This window comes from Canis lupus, chromosome 2, assembly GCF_003254725.2.
Source record: "Canis lupus dingo isolate Sandy chromosome 2, ASM325472v2, whole genome shotgun sequence".
NCBI classification, from domain to species: domain Eukaryota; kingdom Metazoa; phylum Chordata; class Mammalia; order Carnivora; family Canidae; genus Canis; species Canis lupus.
In genome coordinates this window covers 24,179,777-24,199,325 of record NC_064244.1, presented here as the reverse complement: position 1 = coordinate 24,199,325, position 19,549 = coordinate 24,179,777, and the positions used below count along the sequence as shown (strand labels likewise).

The following is a 19,549-nucleotide window of genomic DNA, read 5'->3' as shown; positions in this document are numbered from 1 at the left end:
CATTTTCTATTTCAAAGTGTTATAGATTACTCACCATGGAGTAAAAATACTAGTCCACGGTGATCCCATGAGTCTATGACACTAGTTTGAAAAATGCAGGAATGTCGTTGAACTTGATCCTTTTCACTGCTCTGTGAAAGAGGTGAGACATTTCTTTTTAATTCATTGTGATAGGAGAGAAAACTGATCCTCAGCTTGATTCACTTCCCTCCGTCACAGATTAGTGACAGGCCAGTGCTCAAACCCAAATGCTTTAAGCCCAACCTCATGTGAAAATTTCTTTGCTCCTCAAGAAGCTTCCAGCTGCACTGGCTTAATGATAGATGAGGTCCTGCCTTGTATCTACTGCCCCCAGCACTGCAGGCCCCAAGGCCATGTGGACTTACTCCCCTGGGAACCTTGAGTCCAGCTCTCAGCTCTGAGCCCTTCTGCAGCGGCCCTCAGCAGCCAATCTAGAGACCAGGGCGCCCTCCTCGGTCTCCCTGTCTGTCCAGGGATCATAGCCTGCTGAGGTACTTCATTGCCCTCATTATTGTCAGACAGCTGCCCTTTCCTACTAGACTATCAAGTCCTTGGACATAGGGATCACCTGTCTGCATCTTAGGCATCTCCTTAAATCCACTCAATGTCTGACCCATCCTACATGCTCTTCTATACATATTTATCAAATGAATGAACTAGCTCCTTAGTTTTCTGGAACCGAGCAAGAAGGGTTGGAGTGAGTTTAAAAAAAAAAAAAATGTACCTTTACCCCAGAGCCAAAGCTGTAGCATAATTGCAACAATGAATACATAACAGTGTTGAGGCAGGCCAGTCTACAGCTTTTCTTCTCTACTCTATGTGATGATACATAGCGTTCTGGAAGTAATGGTCTGTGGCTTAAATGGGCCAGGTGTGTATTCTGATTTCCTCTTATTGCCTGTTGAAAAATATTTTACAGTGTTGTAATTTTGTTTCTTAATATCCAAGATGATTGACCATACTACCCAGCAGCCAGAAGGAAGACATTCTTAAATGTCATGATTATTTATCCCAAAATATTAGCACAATCATATTTGAAATTTGGTCTTCTCAGAAACATTCCTGTAACTCCTTCCCATTTGATTTAGTGATTGAAATAAGGCAGTGGGATGGGCAAGCTCTTTCCCATTTCTCTTCCCCTATCCTGCCCCGAGAGCCAAGGATTGAAATGTTACATGTACCTCACCTTTCCTTATGATATATTATAACCTCTCAAGGCTTGAGATTTCAATCCTGGATTTTCAGCAGCTAGGCTATAACTGATTTCCCATCCATTTCTCTTTGAAAGAGGTACTATGTCTAAAGAAACCATTATCTCCTGATATTTTCACCCTGCTGAAGCCACAGCTCTTCATAGATAATCCTATACACACTCACACCCTCTTCATAGCCAAGAATGGTGAGGCTTTTGTTTTTCTAAATGACCTAATAAATAAAAGGTAACTACCTTTTCTGAATATACATGCCTTCACGGTCTCAGAATAAAAAAAAGCAGGTCCATTTATCTTTTGGGGAGGTTGGGAATTATAAGTACTTAGTAGGATGTGTCTTCTCTTTTACGTTTATTCAGGTCAATATTATTAGCTGTTTTCTCTGGAAAAAAAAAAAGGAGCTAGACCATCCCTAAGATTTTTGCTGTATGTTTTACATATAGATACATCCTATAAAGAGGAATGTAGCACCAAAAGCCACACAGCTTATCTTGGATGACAACCTGAATTCACAGACATAACCTCTGTGTAATGATGGGCTTGCAGAGTAGATTCAAGGCATCGAGAGATGCAGTGATTGGCACTTCTACAAGAAGTAAGCAGGTTCCCCTAACCCCAATTTCTCCAGAGTTCCCCAAAACACTGAGTCCTGACAGCTCGCTTCCTAGCACTGTGAAGACCCAGCAGACAGTGTAGATAAACTGAGCGTGCCCACTTGCTCGCAGGAATACTCCAACGCCTGAAGAGTTTACATCCAGATTCCCCCGGACCGCAGCAGTCCATCTGCTCACTCCTGCCACCTCCACATCGATCTCTGCGGGGGGAATGATTTAAGTGGCCGATTAGATCGATTCCTAAGACAGCTCAACAAAGATATCCACCCCACCATAATCTGCTCATTCTGTATGGGTAGACGTGGGCTTAGCTCCAAGAACTCCAGTTGCATTGCAATCTGCCGGAAAACTTTCAGACTGTTTAACGCTCTGCAAATACTGTTGCTGAATCCAAGGAATGATAAGGAACAATGCAAAGTACAGCCTTGTCCCTTAATGGTGTTTTATTAAAGCCTCAATTTGAGGCAATAAAAGAAAATTGAAAACCAAAATAAAACGAAGCAAAACAAAAACCCCCTTTTGAGAGCATTGTGAGCTTTCAGTTAAAGCAATCGCTTGGGCGGGAATAGACAAAGAGCAAGACGTCTTAGCAAGAAAAGCAAAATTATTTTCATCGAGCACATCCAAACTTCTGCGATCCATCTTACTGTGTGAAGGTATTAAATCTGTTCATTTTTCTCTCACTTAAAAAATAACTACTGTAATTTTTCATAAAGTTAAGGTATGTGTACTTATGACCCCAAAATTCCAATCCTAAATATATATTCCTAAAGGTGCACAAAAAGGTCCATGTAAAAACATACACGTGGTATTATTTGTAAGAGGAAGAAAAAAGAGAAGAAACAATCTATTATCTATTAACAGGAAAATGAATATTTTTTAACAAAATGGAATACTATACAGCATTCAAAAATGAAACAGCACCACAAGATACCACTTCACATTCATGGCTACAAAAAGACAGAAAATAATAAATGTCAGCAAGGTTGTAGAGGAACTGAAACCCTCATACATTGCAGATAGGAGTGTAAAATAGTACAGCCACCTTGGAAAGCGGTTTGGGAATTCCTTGAAAACGTCTCACATGGGGTTACCAAATGGCCCAACAATTCCACTCCTAGGTATCTACCCAACACAAATGAAACATATGTTGGGACGCCTGAGTAGCTTAATAGTTGAGCATCTGCCTTCAGCTCAGGTCATGATCCTGGGGGCCTGGGATTGAGTAGGGAGCCTACTTCTCCCTTTGTCTATGTCTCTGCCTCTTTCTATGTCTCTCATGAATAAATAAATCTTTTTTAAAAAAGGAACATATTTCCCACAAAGGGTTTATACATGAATGTTTATAGCAACATTATTCATAATAGCCAAAAAAATGGATACCATCCAACTGATGAATGGACAAATGAGAAGTGGTATATCCATGCAATGGAATGTTATTCAGCCATAAAAAGGAATCAAGTACTGATGCATGAGACAGCATGCATGAAGCTTGAAAGCATTATGTTAAGTGAAAGAAGCTGGACACAAAGGGCCAAATAATATATGAGTCCATATTTTAGAAATGTCCAGAACACATAAATCTATGTAGACAAAGGTAGGTCAGGTTGCGTACGGCTTCGTGGTGAGGATCGGAACAACCGCTAAGGGGCTTTGGGGGAAGGAATGAGAATGTTCTAAAATTAGATTGTGGTGATCGTTGCATACCCTGTGAATATACTACCAAAAAATGGAATTGTATGCTTTCAGTGGTTAAATTTTATGGCATGTTAATTATATCTCAACAAAGTTATTTTAAAAAAAAAGTTATGAGGAAAAAGTGAAATAGAAGCAAAGTTATCAACATGATTAATTCCCACAACATAATGTTAAGTGAGAAAAAGAAAAGGATACATGTAATATAATTCCAATTATATAAGGTCTAAATATTATGCCAAACAATACTACATTTATATTAAGGATATATGTACACAAGTAATTAAGGAGAGATAAGAGGATGGGAAGGGAAAATATGCTCTGGAAGATTTGTACAAGGTTTCCAACTCTACTTAGAATATTTTATTTCTTAACTGTGGTTGAGGATACAAGATATTCAGTATAAGATCCTTTATGTCTTTTTAATATTTTGAGCAATTTTGAGACAAAAATAATAATAATTACCAACAAGCCCATTCAACCAGAGGGATCAGCTGAATTTTATCAGAATGTGCTTTGCCCTATTAAGTAACTTTCTGCTCTCATTAATTAGGCTTATACTGAGTTGTAAGATCAAAGAGAAGTTAAACTCTCTATGAGTTTTGGTTGCAATCTTAACATCCCACTATAAAATTTGGAGGAAATTAGCAATGTATTCCCACACTTGCCCCATAAAAATATTAAGTCTTTAAGTTATCATCACTATTCCCCTGTTGAGAATTGTTAATTCCTATCTGATGATGTTTTTCTAAAATCTAAATATTGAGTCTTTAAAACAAACAAACTAGGGGTGGTAGAAGGGGAGGAGGGCGGGGGGTGGGAGTGAATGGGTGACGGGCACTGGGGGTTATTCTGTATGTTAGTAAATTGAACCAATAAAAAATTAAAAAAAAAAAGAAAGGAATAATGGCATCTGTGTAAGATGATGGAAATGGTCCAGGTGAGAGAAAGACATATTTTAATTATCTTTAAGTTGGTTTGCATATATGTAATATGTATACGTAATATGTATGTGTATGTGTGTATGCATACACAACTTTACTGGTCCTCCTCAAATAAAATCAACCCCAAATTTAGTTAAAAAAATAAAATAAAATAAAATAAAACAAACAAACAAATAAACAACATAGTGGTCTGCTATGGGCTACTAGGATCATCATGGTGTTTTTTGCTCATTTACTTTTTCCAATCTTCTGCTGCTTGGGGCCTTAAGAGTGCTGATGTATATGTTCCATCACAGATTGTCAAATAACCGCTTAATCATTTTCTCTTTTGATCATATCTTCACTTTTTGATATTATCTTAAATTCCAAACCTGGAAGCCAAGATAATATTGGCAATTTTATAAGTGCTATCACCTTTTAAGCTATTTAATGAGAATGCTTTGTTTTTATTAATAAAATCAATACAAATCTATATGCATGCTGAATCTAGGACCAGATCTCCTACACACTAAGCACGTTTATGTATGTATCCATTTAACAGGATGCCAGGATCTTACCCTGTTTGCCAATTTTAATAAATGTTTTTGTTGTCAAAGCATTTCAGGCCTATTTTTCTGCATTTTTGTTTAATTCTATAGTAGAGAAAGACTTAAACTCAGTAAATTTGACCTTATAAAATGTATCCTATATTGTTACAAATTTCTGAATATAAGAGTATATTCTGTATAAATTTATTTTGGTTCTTTTCCAAGTCAGATATTTTACATGTTAATTGGCCTAATAGAATTTGCTCCTCATAGAGTCTAGATGGTCATTATCCAGAACTTGACATTGTCTAGGACTTTGTACTTCTTGCCTAGATAACTCAGAGAAAATGCCAAGTCTTTTTTGAGAACTGTAGAATCTTCGAGTGACAAGAGGGAGCATTTTCTGTGGTTTGAGAAGCATTTGTAGCATTTTATCTACAGGTGATGTTGAGCTCATAAATCAATCCGCATTACTGTTTGAGGTGCTTAAAGTAATGAATGTTCACCAGAAGAATGCATAAAATTTATGTTTGACTTCTGATTATTAGAAAAAGCAAGCATAAGCTACTTTGCCTCTTGTAAAAATGCTGTTCAAATTATTTTATTGAATATAAAATGACCTCCAGAGCTTGATAATAAGGGTTTTGTTCTTTAAGACTTTCTTGACCCATCTAATCCCTCAATTCATAAAGAAAACAGGAGCATATCAAGGCGATCATGCCCTGTATACAAATAACTTGCCAGTGTTTTCATAATGAGGGGATCCTCTTCCTATCAGGTTAGTTGCTGAACTGTTTGCTCTTTAATAAAATATTTATGTTTCCAAGTCTAAAATGCCCTCAGTGTTGTAATATTTAAAGGAATTTCAAAGTCAGTAATTACAAAAAAAATAAGTCCCATGAAAGTTATTTTCCTTTGTGATTACCCGTTACTAAAGCTCTGAAAACAAGAAACCCATGTTTCTCCCTCCCATTCTCCTTTCTTTCTTCATATTCTTCTCTTTATATCTGCCCCCCCCCCTCATTATGGTAATGTTGGAATTTATCTTGGGCAAGATTAAAAAACTGGGGAAATATCTAGTTCATACAGTGCCTGGCCCACTGCAGTGACTTCCAAAGTTATGGCCTCATCTCCAGTTTCCAGACCCTTACAAGCCATCCTGTAACCTAAGCAGAACTGGATCCCCGAAGCACAGATCTGAGCTTGTCATCAAGGGCTTCCTCATGCCCTCACTCCAGTTCCCTCTCATTGACCTTTCTCTGGCCCCAGGCAGCCTCTCATCCATTCAGTCCCACCAATGTTGACACTCAGATTCCCCAAAAAGTTCTCAGAACAACTCTCCTATATTCCAGAAGAGGCTGCATGACATCCTCTCCACAAAGATGTCCACATCGAATCCCCAAAACCTGGAATATATTACTTTGTATGTTAAGGGGGGTGCTTTACAGGGATGAGTGAGTTAAGGATCTTGAGATGAGGAGATTTTCTTGGATCATCTGAATGTCCATCGTGTTATCACAAAGGTCCTATAAGGACCATCTTTTAAAAGGGAGGCAGACTCATTCTCTCTCTCTCTCTCTCTCTCTCTCTCTCTCTGTGACTATCACAAATAAATAAAAATTAAAAAAAAATAAAAAATAAAATAAATAAATAAATAAAAGGGAGGCAGAAGGGTCAGAGGTAGAGAAGGTGATATGATGACAAAGCAGAGAGAAAGTAGGAGATCTGGAAGGCTAAGCAGAGATGAGAGAGGAAGACGTTTGAAGATGCTTTACCGCTATGAAGATGAAGGAAGAAGCTATGGGCCAAGGAAAGCTGGTGGCCTCGGGAAGCTGGAAAAGACAAGGAAAGGAATTTGATCTTTGGCCCCCAAATCAAAGTTCCCCAGTGATTTATGCTTCTATCAGACTGGGTTGCTAATCCAATAAAGCAAAGTGTTAATAGATGATCGTTACTTAATCATCTTCCCCAGATATTAAAGATAATAACTAATAAGAAATAATGAAAGGGACTCTAAGGGAAAAAAGGGAAACTGAGTGGGGAAAAAATTAGAGAGGAAGACAAACCATGAGAGACTCCTAACTCTGGGAAACAAACAAAGGGTTGGAGAAGGGGAGGAGAGTGGGAATATGGGGTAACTGGGTGACGAGCAATAAGAAGGGCACTTGGTGGGATGAGCACTAGGTGTTATATGTTGGCAGATTGAATTTAAATAAAATATTAAAATAACAACAACAGCAATTAGATATGATGTTGTAGCAACACTGCAAGTGTTATTATCCCAAATTAGAAATAATGAGGTGGAGGCTCAAGAAGGATAGCCCAATTGCCCACAGTGATAGAATGTGTTGGAGCAAACCTCTTAGCTATGTTTGCCTAAATCCAGACTTGTCCTGCTTTAGCAGGACCACACTGTCTCTCGTGGTCTACTAAGGCCTGGGGTGTTTTACTTCAAGTATCACCTCCTTTCAGAGGCTTGTCCTATACCCCCAGATGGGTTTCTCCATCCCTGTCCATTCAACATCTGCCATGCCCAGGAAAGGACTTAGTTCCATCCTGGTCCATCCAGGATTCTATGACCACAGTAGCTACAGTCAACTCCTTCAGCACATTCTTAAGCTGAGAAAATGACTTATCTTTATATTCCTAGCATCTAATTCAGTACCTGCAATGCCATAGGTAAACTACAAATGATAGGAGAAAATGAGTAAGTGATGAAACTTTTTATGCTTTTGCAAATAAATCATCATCAAAAAGATTTACTTAGATCACATTCATTTTTTTAAGCAATCAAGAGAATCAGCTACGTTTCTCTTTCTCTTTCTGCCTCTTGTCTTTCTCTCTGTCTTTTCATCCAAAGGAAACCTGAAGTAAATTGAACCCAAATGGAGAACACTATGTAGAACAGATGCATAGGGGGCCATGTAACCAATCACTCTGATGATTCACTCTGAGCTACCTTCACCACAGTCCCTGTTCAACACAGTTTATGATCAAAATAAGCAAAACTCAGAAAAAGATGCGTTTCTCACATCTGCTTTTTTTTTTTAATTGAGGCATAATTTACACACAGAGAAATGCTCAGATCTTCAGTGTGTTCTTCAATCAGTTCTGATGAATGCAAATCAAGGAAAAGACATTTCTATCACCTCAGAAATTTCTTCCTGCCCCTTTCCAGTTGCTTCCACATTCTCTTCCAAAGTAATCACTGATCTGATTTGTGTCACTCTGGATTAGTCTTGTCTACTACAGACTTTCATTTAGATGGAATCACATGGCATGTACTTTCTTGCGTCTGGCTTCTTTCATTCATTAGTGTTTTTGAGATTCACCTCTCAAAACTGGTTGTTGTCTACACCAGTACTTGATTCTCTTTGTTGTCAAGTTGGATTCCATTTTAGGAACACATCACAGGTTACATTTCCCTTTTTATATTGATTGACATCTGGATTTCCAGGTTTTGGTTTTTATGCATAAATCTGCTGTGAATGTTCTCGTCAAAGGGTTTTTGTGGACATATGTTTTCGTTTCTCTGGGATAAATACCTAGGAGTGGAATTACTGGTTCACATTATAAACATGGATCTGCATTTTACCAGATGGATTATATACACATAAATTTTAGAATATACAAGAAATAAATTATTTTAATTGTCCTAACTAACGAAGGTTAGTGTGTTGCAACAATAGACTTAGTTATCATGCGCCTTGGGTCATGTTCCCTTGCAGTAGAGGCTGAGACAGAGATTCTTGTGGAGGTGATATATTGAGATGGTGCCTCTAGGAGGAAACAGGGGGGCAGGGAAGAAGCTGAGAAAAGAGGTGGTTTCAGCTGAAACTCAGCTTCACCCTTATACCACCGAAAGCTCTGGAGCATCTCACCTTCAAGGAGGAGAGCTGGACACTGCAGAGTCATTGGCTGAAGATAGCACTCCTCCATCTCCATGGCACTGGAGTTCGCATGTAGGAGGAAACTCCCAGGCATCTCTTCGGATTGATGGCTCTTGTGGGGACCAAGAGTAATTTATTAGAGAAGAAAGCCAACTGTTAGCCATGAACAGCCAATAGTTATGGAAGAATAAGAGCTGGGGGATGGGAGGGGTATGTGAGATGGGAACATTGACTGCTCAAGGATGGGAGCCGGGGGGATGGGAGCATCGACTGGGTCAAGAACATCTGGGCAGGGTTCAGACAGCATCCACTCTACCAACTCAGTCACTAGAATACAAATATTTCCACACCACAGGGTACCTGCCTTGGCTCAGGACAAGACAATCCATACAGAGAAAGGCACTTAGACATTACTTTGAAAGGCTCACCTCTGTAGCCCAGAACTGATGACTCTAGGTGACATTTTTCTGCCCAGGCTTGGTTTATACCTGAAAACTTGCATCATTTATCAGTAAGTAAAAAGCCAATAGTGACCATCAACCCTGAACTTCTGCTTAGCGACCTTGCACTTCAGGGATGATGTGCCTGCATACTGAGACCTTTCAGCCCTGACGTAGCTCCCAGTATGGCTGTTTACACCTGTATCCTGGTGGTCCAGTCGCCACTTCATAGCACAGATTTGTAGGCCTCGCTGGCCTGGCAGGCATATGAGGGAGGAAGTGACTTGTGAAATTCATGTGCCTAAGAAGTCTCATTTTTGCACTAAAAACTGACCCGTCCTCTCTGGACCTGGTTTTGGAGCAAGTGGTATCTTTCCTTCAGAGATATTTTCACTCTAAATTGATAGAGTAGGTATAAAAATGAAAAAGAAAAGGCAAAAAATGAATATTATCTTTTTTTCCAGTCGAATAATCAAGTGTGGAGGGATCAGTGGGCACAGGGAACTTCTAAGGCACCGGATGATCTTGTGGCCCAGTGGCTTTGCTTTCTGACATGTTAATTAGAGTGTACATCACCACTCGCTGAAAGAGAGGAGTGTCACTACAGCATCATAAGGCATCCATGGCAACTCAATGTGAAGATGTGTTTCCGTGACCTTTGTGGCACTTTGTGTGAAGAAAGCTCCATTCCAGCTCCGCATTCTGAACTCCACTGTTCTGGAGGGTCTTGTTCTCAGCAATATAAGGAGCTATTGTTCCACTTTTTAGAAAGAAGACGGTGGTGGGAATGAGAGCTGTTATTGCAAACTCATCGTAGTTTATTATTTCCATCAAAGAAAGGGAGGAAGTCCTCAGGCAGGCTTAGCTGAAATATTACAGAGGCTAAGAGGTGAAGTTGAAAAACCTTTCATTTTAAGCTTGCAGCTGCTGTGTACACTCCAAATACTGTGAGGAAGGACTTGCCCAAGAACAACTACCATGAAATTGAGCAACGTTTATTAATCTTTGGTTATTTCTCTGTGGTTGTTCAATAGCGAGCAGCCACAAGTTAATATTTAAGGCTGTTCAAGTGAAATAGTCTTAAAAGTTGCAGCTCATCCCCAGTTCCCACCAAAGAATAAAAACACAAGAAAGATGTAGGGTATTTACACACTGATGAAGAGGAAGTGATCTTTCCATTTGAAGTTTTGGTCATTCTCAAAGTCCTATGACATGAATTTCAGCTTTGAAAGCTGTGCCGTTGGATAACTATGGCCCATGGAACTTCAATGTCTGCAGCTGAACCACGGGGACGGTGGGGCGGATAGGAAGAAATACCTAAAGTTCATTATTTCTCATGTGATTCCCCATTGTTAGGATGCAGGAAATTACATGTTAAGGTGATAAGCAAAGCCTCAATTGGCTGACCCATTCAAAAATACCTTGAAGCCCACTTTATGTTTGAAATGACTTAGCACTGATATCAGAGACACATGTCGGTGGCCCTATCTCTCTTTTCTCTCAGAGATGAATCACAGCACGTAGCAGAAATATTATTATATTTCTAACTCGGTAGTAGCGACATGTTATAGAATTAGAGCACAAATAGATTGTTCAGCATGTCATCTTTAGTTTTCTACCAGTAGTTCACCTATTAGAACAAAAGAAATCCATTGTGTTATAAGTGACATTTTGAAAGAGATACTGACTTTGAAAATTTACATTTAGTTAGCCTTCTGGAGCTTTATCTCAAAGAACTTTGAACTCTCAAAGCAAATTAGGTTAAGGATAGAAAAAAAACACTGAAGACAGATGCATATTAACATCTTTAGAGTCAAAAAATTATGAATCCATTCCAAATCGGGGTAAAAGATAGGGAGACAAAAGCAGAAGACACGGTTTTGATAGTCCTAGCAGATTGCAAGCCGACAATAAATTTTGAGCAATCAAAAGTGGTAGACTTAGTGATATAATGATGGGAACAACTACAGTTCTCTCTTTTTGGAATAATGAGATGAGGCAGGAAGTGAAACCACCACTCAGTTCAAATATTCATTGTAATGCTTTTTGGTACAACCAGTTTGGAGCTCAAGTTTTTACAATGCATATAGAAATACCCACACAATGTGATATTAAACAGGCTATGTGATGAAAGATTAATGGATAACAGGACTGTTTTAACCGGGAAAAGTTAGGCAAACATACGACCCTCATAGCAACCCTTGGGTACCTGAAGCCATGTCAAACAGAAGACACAAAATGGATTTTCTCCACTTTGGATTTGGGCTAGAAGCTGTTGCAGGTACTGTTTAATTTTTAGCGCTGGGATGACCCATCAAGAAAAAGTTTAGGGTCCTAGAAATTGTTAAAAATAGCCAGGTTAGGAAACAAACCAGAATAGAAACCCATCTACACCATCTGCCTTCATTTCTACTAAACATAAAATGAACTAAAAGGAGCGTTTATGTCCGCCGTCCCGGTAGCCGCCGCAGGTGTGTGAATCCATCTTCATAGGCATCTCTTGGGCTTGCATTCTTTGCTTCTCAAAGTCAGAGACAAGTAGTTCAAAAAAAAAATATTGAAATAGTTAAGACATTTTTGCAATTACTGAGGGAGATTCATATTAACTGTGCAAACGAAAATCATCATCATTCCAACAAATCAAATAGAACCAAGGAAAATAACAATACCAACAAATGAAGCCAGTGTGAAGCCACTCAGCACTGTGGTACTGGATTAATCATGTTGCTCTTTGAGAATTTAAAGCTTTTAATCATGTAGGGCTGGAAGTCTTTGGTTAAAATTCATGGGCACTTTACGGGTTTATTCTGGCCCCCAGAGCCCCTGTATTGTTCAGTAAGTACAATGAAAACCTGTTAAGAATAAGGAAGAAAAATTAATGTCAAACTGAATAAAAGAGCTGAAAAGGTCAAAACCTGTTCCTAGGGCCAAGGAATATGCCTGCCTGTGGAAAAGACCACGGCAATCAAAATTAAATACAGAGCGTATGCCCATAAATTTGTGGAACTAGCAAAATTGTCCTCAAATCGGCTTTCCGATGGCTGTGCACTACAAACGCACAATATGCACAGGAATATATTATGAATATACATAGACATATGTATAAGCAAGAAATAAATGTCTAATTTTTCTTGGAATCCAAATATCTTGAATTATCTCTTTAATTATCTGTTCTCAAGAAGATAGGAGCAGGCTCCCTCAGAAGACCCATGTCTAACCTGATGTATAAACCTACCAACAGGCATTAAAAGTCTGATATCTAATGAGCACTTGCTTTGTAGTTAAAAATGAATATAATACTGATATAACAAAGAAAATACAGTTTTATTATTTAATTTCAATTTCAGTGCATCGCAAATTAGTTTTAAAAGGAGACTGACGCTCTGTTTTCGCAAATCACTTATCAATAAATGCTAGGATTTAGGGTTGCCCAGGGAGGTAAGGTTGGATATATCAACATCTTGCAGATTATTCCTAAGTGTTAAGGCACACAGACAGCTCATATGGTAGAAAAGTTTGTAAAATTCTAGGGAAAAAGAAAAGAAAAAACTCCAGAAACGTTATTTGTGCAAGTTTATCCCGCATGATTACCAGCTACTCATGGTCCAGGAATGGAGCTAAAGTCTTAAAACCTATCACGGGGCTCCACGCCTCCTGCCAGGCCGAGCTGAAGGATGAAGCCTTCATCCTTCTCCAGGGCCGTGAAGGGGAGAAGTTCCTTCCACTGGCATTGTCACCATCCTGGGTAGGCTTCTGGGCATCTAGCTTTCATGCTCATTTCCTGGGTTTCCAAATACACTCATCAACCTGGCAGTGCAAATCCATTCTTTTTATTCAGGGCTCTCAAAACTTTACCCTTTCCCTATTCTGGGAGAAAAGCCTCAGCCAGGCACCAGTGACTGAGCAGATTTGTAGACCCCCACCAGTCAAAATCAGGTCGAAGAGCCTGCATGGGCTCGGTGTAGCCCCAGGTGACATGGGTTGGGGGAAGGAAGTGCACTGGTCAATACCCTGCACAGCCCGGGGCAGCCCCATACTGGTAACAGCTCTGCCTCTAACCTGTGTGTCACCTCCATCCCACATCACATCTGCCCCTAGAGTGAGGTAGAAGAAACCAAGAAAGAGATCTCAAGTGGTAACAGGAATAGCAGAGAGGGCAAGAGAAGGAGAGCCTCAAAATGACTTGTCTCAGAAGCAGGCAAGGTTCCTATCTGAGGGCACAGGTTGTGTGGCCCCAAGAAAGAGGCAGGTTCACCTCATAGCCTATTCTGAGGATGGCTTCTTGCACGTGCGTGTTCACACACACACCTCAGCCTACATTTATTAAGCCAAAGGCCCTCCAAAGTAAATCACATGGGAACCTGACGGAGTAGCACAGACTAGAAAGGAAAATGAATATGCATTCTGGGCAATCCAGAGGGTCCCTGTTTCATTTGAAAATGTTTAAAGATGTCAGGTTGAACGGCACCGTGCTATTTGAATAAATGAATCAATCCATGGGCATTATGGCCATGGCAGTTAGCTATTATGGCTCAAACAGGTAACTTAAAAAGAATTATGCAACAGAATCAGGGAAAGTGTCCAGGGTCAGCTTTCTATTTTAGTGACTGCCTATGTCGGTGGATGTTGTGAAAATCGAACAAGCATATGTTTTAGGAAAAAATAATGCATTCAAAAATGCATCTTCCAAGTAAATGAAAGCATGTGTATTTGTGACTTTGGGCTAGTGTTCTCAGGCGTTGGCACAGTGAAATGGAGGTGTTTTTAAGCATGAGAGGCCACGGGCGTAGTTGCCAAGCTAGTCACAACTAAATTGGTGTTGAAATAGTTCCTGTAACCTAAAAGGCATTATTGAAGTTTTTGAATATGTTCCCTAAATTTCAAGGAGTCTTTTTATTTTTATCTGCAGGAGCAATATCATACTTATTGATGGATCTTTTCAACGCTCCGCAGTGTGTGGGCTTATGCAAATTTGATTTTTCAAAGGTGCCTCTGTGAGTGCACATGCATTAGTCCCAATCCACTGGAACACTTGGGATGAGTGCATGAGGCAGAATGAGAAGGAGCTCAGATTGAAATAAAATTGAGCCTTTCAGCTCTCCAGGGGCCTATCCCATACCATTTTCCAGTCGGGATTTTGCTGGGCATCTCAGAATGATCGCTCATTTTAGCTTTCTACCCTGAAACCTAACCCCATGAGTCTCTGTTAGTCCTTTTGACTACATTAACTGCTCAACTTACATGCCCCAAAGAGGCACAGATTCTTGAAATCAGCTGAGCCAGTCCTTTAGTTTTCTCTACTGTTCAAAGGGATAAAATGGACAAGCCAGGCAAAAACACCAGCCTAGAGGGAGAGACTGAGATGTCCACAACTTAGAATGAGCATCTCTATAGTTCTGTGAATCACTTCCACCATTAATATTTTTAACAGGTTTTTGGGGTTTTTTTTAAACATGTTTTTAACTGAAATATAGTTGACACCCAATGTAATGTAGTTGGATAAGTCTGTGTGTTATGCTATGTTCCACCAAAATGTGGCTACCATCTGTCACCACACAACATGATTACAATACCATCAACTATACTATTTTATAGCATTAAGACTTTATTTTATTTTATATCATAGGACTTTATTTTTTAAATTTTTTTAAAGATTTGTTTATTTATTTGAGAGAGAAAAAGTGGAGTGCAGAGCCCCACAGAGGGCTCAATCTTGTGACCCTGAGATCACGACCTAAGCCAAAATCAAGAATTGGATGCTTAACCAACTGAGCCACCCAGGCACCCTTAGACTTTTATTTTAAGGGCATTTTTTGGTGGTGCTGAGGAATTTTTATTTTATTTTAACTTGAAGAATTTTAAATAAGGAAATGATCATCATATTCTAGAGGATCACTGTTAGCTTTTGGCACAGAAAAGCATAGGTTGGGATCCCTGGGTAGCGCAGCGGTTTGGCGCCTGCCTTTGGCCCAGGGCGCGATCCTGGAGACTCGGGATCGAATCCCACGCCGGGCTCCCGGTGCATGGAGCCTGCTTCTCCCTCTGCCTGTGTCTCTGCCTCTCTCTCTCTCTCTGTGTGACTATCATAAATAAATAAAAATTAAAAAAATAAAGGGATAGACTTCATGGATTTAAAAAAAAAAGAAAAGCTTAGGTTTATTGCAGTTTATACAATAAACTGCACATACTTAAAAACATACAATTTGGTTTTACTGTATGTAGTCATCCGTGAGATCATCACTGCAGTTAGGATAGCACCCCAGATTCTCCTCAGGTCTCTTTCAATCCTCCCCTCCCACCACTCCCTACATTGCTCAATGCCATCCTCCAGTTCGTGACCTTCATCTGTTAAGGAGGCCAAGAAAGTTGTCCCAACAGGGTGCCCCACCTTCGGGATTTGACTGGTTGCTTCCTCTTGGTTGCCATTCAGCTTATTCTCCTATCTGTTATGTTTCTTATAAAGTGGAAGGTGCAATTTAGAGGCCTGATAAGTTTGTGTTAAGTGTTTTTTGGCCAAAAAAATGGATTGAGTGTTGCACTTTGGATGAAGTGTTGTATTGTATCAGAGACACTTACTATATCTGCTTGACCTGGTTATTTCTATTTTGCTTTCTCTGAAATAAACTTTTATTTGTTGTCATTTTATGATTCTTCACTTTTAATGGTTTCTTTTTTCCTTAAAAGTTATATATAAAAAAATCTAGAGATTTGAACAAGAATATTACTTGGGCTATAGTTCATGGAGTTTTGACATTGTCTGTATTACACAATGTTTGTATATCCACCCTATTCACTCCTCACTGTGAAGAGAGGCAGCTTAATGGCGGTTTTTAGTGGCAGTAGACATGGGTTTGAACTGTGGCCCTTTCACCGAAAGCAGCGTGGTCTCAGACAATATACTTTTCTTCTTCTCTTGGTTTACTTCTTCCCTCACCTGCAAAATTGAAGATTAAAACATCAGTCCAAATTCCCTGCAAGGTTGGTTATAGAAATCAACAGAGATAACATATGGGTTGTTTAGAGAAGAGTAAAATCTTAATCAAATAGAAGGGGTTTTTTGTTGCTTTTTTAAAAAATATTTTATTTATTTATTCATGAAAGATACAGAGAGAGAGAGAGAGAAAGGCAGAGACACAGGCAGAGGGAGAAGCAGGCTCCCCGTGGGGAGCCTGATGCGGGACTCGATCCCAGGACACTGGGATCACTCCCTGAGCCCAAGTCAGAAGCTCAACCACTGAGCCACCCAGGCATCCAATCAAATAGAAGTTTTTATTATGTTGATGTTCCTGAGAAATCAGGAGGAGTCCTAAGAATTGTATTGCACAAGTGAAGAAATGAAGACCCAGAGAGAACGAGTGAGCTCACACAGCTAGGGAACAGAACATCATCTTGTTGGCTCCCACCAGGCTACAGTGTGGAAAGCTAAATAACATGATTTTATTTCCAAACTATTCATGACATATTTTTTTTTTCTGAAGGGGTTGTGCAAATCTTGATCCTAATCTTGAAATTAGCGTTGCCTTGCTAGGAGCCAGGGCCCAAACACATGGAAAGATAACAGGTCTATCATCTACTATCACTCCCAAAATGCAATCGGCAGGCCACTCAGATTGGAGTACGTATTTCCTCAACACAGCCCATGCTTAACTGCCATTACTAATACCCCCTTTTTTATGACATGTTCATTTATCCTCACAAGATACAATTTCCTTTCCCTCTGAACCTTAGGCACTTGAACTTTTCTTAGAGATCTGACACATTTTTCATATCATTGCTACTTAAGATTTCATTCTCTTGCAGGCAAGGGCTGAGTCTCATACATGCTTTAAACATAGCACATACTTGGCATACAATTGTTGAACTAAATTAAGTAGATTTTCAGTTTGAGTTTCCAATGAGAGTAATAATACCCTAACTGATAGGCCAGCCCAGCTGTGACCATTAGACAAAACAGGTCACTTTCCGAATAACAGAATTCTGATTAAAATTTGACAAAAAATAAAACAGGTTGTTTATGGTTTAGCTCTTACACTTTTAATAACTGTGAATGCCAAATTTAAATTTGGGGAATTAAATTGAAACTGTCTTTATAATTAGTCATTATTCTAAGGGCTGGATGAGCTAAATACTTAACCTTTAATTGTCTCCATTTATTAACAATATAAAATCTTTTAATATAGTCCAAAAAAAAAGGCAGACCAATTCAAGCCAGCTGCTCATGGTTTTATTTGACAGCTGTAAGGTAATGATGACCGCTAGCAATGTGTAGTCTAGGGAAGGAAATCTGCCAAGAGTATTCCCTGGGGACATTAGAGTATACATTTACATGATGTTAATAGGATGCTTTCAGAGGGTCACATCCTTTACATTCTCAAAATTATATGGAAGCCAAGTAAGTACCATTTATATAATGGCCATATGAATCTTATGGCTTGTGGACAGGACCATTGGATATAACCTTTCCTACTAGGTCATAGAATGTGAGGCCACTGCAAGGTCCAGGCCTTCAGCGCATGAATTCTGTGGTGACATTTTTGAAGCTTAGAAGCAGTTCTGACATTTTCGGGCTAGTGTTTTTCTAATCATCAATATCAGAATGACTTGGGAAGCTCTTGAGAATGCATATCCCTGGGGCCCCAATACAACATACTGAATCAGTGTCTCTGGAATGGAGCTTAGAAATCAGCATTTCTACAAAAGTTGCACTAACTTGTGATTGTCACACACAATAAAATGGGAGAACCTTCCTTAGGGTGTCCGAGTTCCACTTTCAACAACACATGGTGGTGCTACCCCGTGGTTTGCTCTCCACCACATTCTTTCCTTGGAAGTAGCTTTGTGTTTAGTGCTTTCAGTGATTCAAATATGGCTGACTCAGGCTTTGGGGGAATCCTAACTGCTATCTGCTAAACAATGAAACAAGTTGCCATAGGGTCAATTTGATTGAATTGTTCAGTTGGCCAGAATAAGCCACTAATCAATGAGAGTGGCCTGATTATTTGGGGCCACGTGAACAATAGAATCAGATGAAGTCCAGGTAATGCAATTACCAGGAATTGACTTTCTGACCATGGATCTGAGTGACTTCAGAAAGACAGTAACTTTATAAGATGACCTGGTAAGTTTCTGGCTTTAGTATACATGTATCCCTCTGTCTGAGCAGACCACTGATAAAGGTCTGTAGCAAAACTCTACTTTGGCTTACTCTGACAATTCGATGCAACTTGTTACCACCAATCTTTATCATCCTTCTGCCTTTGTTACCTATAATTTTATTATTTCATAAGAGAGATTCATACCCCCAACATCTAGCAAAAATATTTCCAAACTGTGGATTTTTAGGTTATTTTTAAAGGTCAATAAATTATATCTGATACCTTAAGAAGTTAAATGAATACTTAGAATTGCTTTACCTATTACCATATAAAAACATCCCTATTGTGGGGCTATCATCAGATTTGTCAGACACTAAGCACTTACTTGGCAACTACTAAAGAAGTTCAGTGAACTGATTCTGAGGAATCATGTGCTTTTTTTCAATCTTCTCTTCCCTGCATGGAAGATGTTGGTGATCTTTCCATATGACAGTAGTGCCTGTGCTGTGTAGACATGCAATGGTTGCAAAGAGTCTAGAAACTGGACATAAATGGATCTCTGTGGACACAGGGGACCAAGCGTTGATGGGTTTAAACCCTCCTTGTGGTCAATCAGTTTAAAGTTATTTACCCAAGCACACAGTAGTCCCAGAACTGGGGTAGATGGTGAAAGGGAGAGAGAAATCTCAGTTCTTGTAAGCAGAGGAAGTTATAGTTGATTATTATGATAATATGTGTAGCTAAGATATTAGCCATTTCATCATCTAACCTATACAAAAGTTGTTCATTCTACTACAATTAAGTCAAAACAAGAGAAATACACATGTAAGTGGGACAGAATTTCTAAGACTCCAGCAAATAGTGAATGAAAGAAACTAAAACCAATGTTCTAGCACATGACCATGGGAATTATGATTTTGATCCTTGAACAACAAAGTGACTTTTTTGTGAAAAATAGGTAATAGTCCTTGAGTAATAAGACTAAGGACAGAATGGCAACCTTTCCTGAAGCTGAATGCTTTCAATCCTTCAGTGGACCCTATGTGTATGTATGCCTGTATGTGTTTATAGTAACATGCTCTATAGGGAGATTTTACCTCTTTTTTTTAAAA

The 19,549-nt window shown here is 39.3% G+C and overlaps 1 protein-coding gene and 1 long non-coding RNA gene across 7 annotated transcripts in view; one reads left to right on the top strand and one right to left on the bottom strand.

Annotated features, from left to right (window-relative positions):
* CELF2 (CUGBP Elav-like family member 2) overlaps nt 1-19,549 on the top strand; it is an 815,728-nt gene that overhangs the window by 171,173 nt on the left and 625,006 nt on the right. The window lies entirely within an intron of this gene.
* Nucleotides 1-19,549, bottom strand: part of LOC112658993 (uncharacterized) — a 33,704-nt gene that overhangs the window by 5,399 nt on the left and 8,756 nt on the right. For 2 of the 6 annotated variants that reach the window (XR_003136082.3, XR_004813467.2), the window contains exons 2-9: nt 16,068-16,276; nt 12,012-12,194; nt 11,552-11,860; nt 9,331-10,972; nt 8,894-9,014; nt 1,948-2,046; nt 746-919; nt 35-131 (exon numbers count right to left, since the gene is read on the bottom strand). This is a non-coding gene — a long non-coding RNA (uncharacterized LOC112658993). Of the gene's footprint in view, nt 1-34; nt 132-745; nt 920-1,468; nt 1,615-1,947; nt 2,047-8,893; nt 9,015-9,330; nt 10,973-11,551; nt 11,861-12,011; nt 12,195-16,067; nt 16,277-19,549 lie in introns of all 6 variants that reach the window. The other 4 variants (XR_004813466.2, XR_004813468.2, XR_004813469.2 and 1 more) reach the window with 4 other exon arrangements.